This window comes from Orycteropus afer, unplaced genomic scaffold, assembly GCF_000298275.1.
Source record: "Orycteropus afer afer isolate SDZICR_OR568_19922 unplaced genomic scaffold, OryAfe1.0 scaffold00076, whole genome shotgun sequence".
In the NCBI taxonomy this organism is placed as follows: Eukaryota; Metazoa; Chordata; class Mammalia; order Tubulidentata; family Orycteropodidae; genus Orycteropus; species Orycteropus afer.
This window is the reverse complement of record NW_006921663.1, coordinates 8,581,789-8,584,566: the sequence shown is the minus strand read 5'-3', so window position 1 is coordinate 8,584,566 and position 2,778 is coordinate 8,581,789. Positions and strand designations below refer to the sequence as shown.

The 2,778-nt window shown below is 34.0% G+C and overlaps 1 pseudogene; it reads right to left on the bottom strand.

Annotated features, from left to right (window-relative positions):
- Positions 1-882: 882 nt before the first annotated feature.
- LOC103197325 lies at positions 883-1,504 on the bottom strand (annotated as a pseudogene).
- Positions 1,505-2,778: the final 1,274 nt, after the last annotated feature.

Below are 2,778 nucleotides of genomic sequence, written 5' to 3'. Positions count from 1 at the left end.
TTCATTAGCTGTATTAATTTATGAAGTGAAGCTTTACTTGTTAACATAATTGGAAGTATAATTGAGAAGAATTAAGAGCTGCATTAAGAAAGATTTTTCTTTAGGGTTATTTGGGGTTTTAAAATCTTGCAAAATTACCAAAAGAGAACATGATCATATTAATTAGGTTAGTTAATGTAAGTAAGTAAGAAAAAAAATATTAATTTAACCTATAAATTAGCACAATTACATTATCTCTGCTTGATTACTTTGAGCTTTACAAAAGTCCTGGGTCTTAAGAATATCTCCAGCCCTGTCAGCTTGCTTCCCACTGTTAGAATACACAACCACTGCTTTGAAAATTTGTTTTAACACTTAGTGGAAAGGTAAATGATACTAACATTTTAATATTACTCATGATGTTTTAAATACAGAAATTGTTACTTTTTAACTGAAATTAAAACTCATAAAACCTTGAAAAGTAGGGTTTTAAAGTTATTCAAGTCCACATTAAAAAAAAGACCCCTTTTTTTCAACATACACAATTTTATTACAAATTGAAAAAAAAGCAACATCCTAATAGCCCCCAAATTAACTATTGATACTAATTCCTAGGAGTTTGCTGTGCTCCTTACACTAGTTGAGAAACTAAAGAAACTGTTAAATATTTAGAAACATTCAATATCAGAAGCTTTAAAGTCTAACTGCATGTAGTGGCCCCTCAAAAAACTACAGCCTGCATTTTTTTTTAAAGTGTTTTCTCTACCAACAATCTTAGCAACAATGCAAAATTCTGCACAGTGTTTTTACTGAAGCTAATATTGACCTGTACTTGCATTCACATTTTTAGGTAGCAATTACCTGAGCACACACACATACCCATACACTTTACAGGATAACCACTTATTCCTCATCCTCATCTTCTTCCTCATCTTTTCTTCTTCCACCTCCTCCTCCTTATCTTCTGGTTCGTTCTTCTTTGAGCCTGTTGGCCTGCCAGGACCCTTCTTTCCTGCTTCACTTTTGCCTTTGGCACAGTATGCAGCAGTATCTTTTTCATTTTTTTCCTTTAGCTTGGTTGCTTTCTGTTCATATGGTTGTTTATCTTTGGCTGATTGTTCAGACCACATTTCACCCAATTTTTCTGCAGTATCTCCAATGGATAGGCCTGGATGTTCACTTTTGATCTTTGGGCTAAGTTCAGAGCAAAACAGGAAGAAGGCAGGTGGTGGTCTCTTAGTGGCATTGGGATCTTTTTTTCTTTCTTTTCTTATCACCTTGGGGAAGAATGTTAATTTTTCATCTCCTTGTCACGGCGAGCTTTGCCACTTTTTGCCATATCTTCGAATTTTGACTTTTCCTTTACAGACATGATCTTCCATCTCTCAGAACAGTTCTTGAAGAACTTGGCAAAATCAACGGAAGAGTCTTGGTGTTTCTTCTTGTGCTCTTCTCGGCATGTCTGCATGAAGAAGGCATATGGGAACATTTTGCCCCGCGGCTTTTTGGGATATCTTTTGCCCATTTTGACTGACAATGTGTGGTTGGAGCAAGTCAAAGAGCTTTGCCTCAGAGTTGTTTCCTTCCAAGGCTCTACCATGTACTGGTTTGTTGCTGATTTACTGAAGACTCTTATGGCAAAGTTTATTTGTAATTCAGGCACAGTTCTTCCATGGAAACCTTTTATTGGAACACATTTTTAAAACCTCATTGGCTTAAAAAAAAGTCTTTAAAGTAATAAAATTTAAGTATAAATTTCATCTGAATATTAAAAAGTGATTACACATACACACACATGCACACACAGACATAATGTATTTATATATGGAGGCTTGGACTTGCAAACTTTAAAGTGATCCTGCTAGTTGCTCCATGAGAGAAATGATCTTGCAAGATGCTTCTATAAAGATGTCAGCCTAAGAAAGCCTATGGAGAAGCAATACTCTGCCTTACAGTGTCTCTGTGAATCGTAACTGACTCTATGACATACTACAACATATGTATGTGTATGTGTATGTGTATGTGTATGTGTATGTGTATGTATGTATATGGGGTCTCCTGTTGACACAAATGGTTAAATATTGGACTACTATGTGAATGCTTGTTGTTTCAACATACCAAGAGGTGCTTGGAAAGAAATACCTGGCAATCTGTTTCCAAAAGATGACAGCCTTGAAAACTCCATGTAACAGTATTATTCTGCACACATGGGTTGCTTTGCATTGTAATGGACTCAGTGACTATCAACAACTATATATATCACCATGTTTACAAACTGTAAGTCACTTAAGTGGATATAATATCTTTTTTTTAAGAATGCTGTTGCAAAAGTCTGATTCAGTCATAATTAACAAAAAAACCCTACACAAAAAAAATACGTACACATCTCTCCAAGAAGAAGGTTATGATTTCATATCTTCTCTAGATATGGGAATGACTTTTGCTCCTGAAGAAAAGAGGGGTTTTGTGTATCTGCTTATATTTTAAACATATTAAACATTAATATCATACCTTAACACTTATTTTATTTTATTGACTATTTATATTTCTCTCATGATAAAATTACTTTTTAATTGCAAAAAATTGAAGAAAATCAAATTAGGAAAGAAAATATAAATTATATATGACCATTTAATAATTAAGAACAGACTTTCCTACTTTCATTACCCTAGTTTTATGACTGCCTCATATATTTCTTCAAGTCTGTTTTATGAGTGGTTTAGAAGTAGGTCAAGTTTAGGAACATGTCAGCAAATACAATGGGCATCATTTTATTACAATTCAAACCCCATGGAAAAT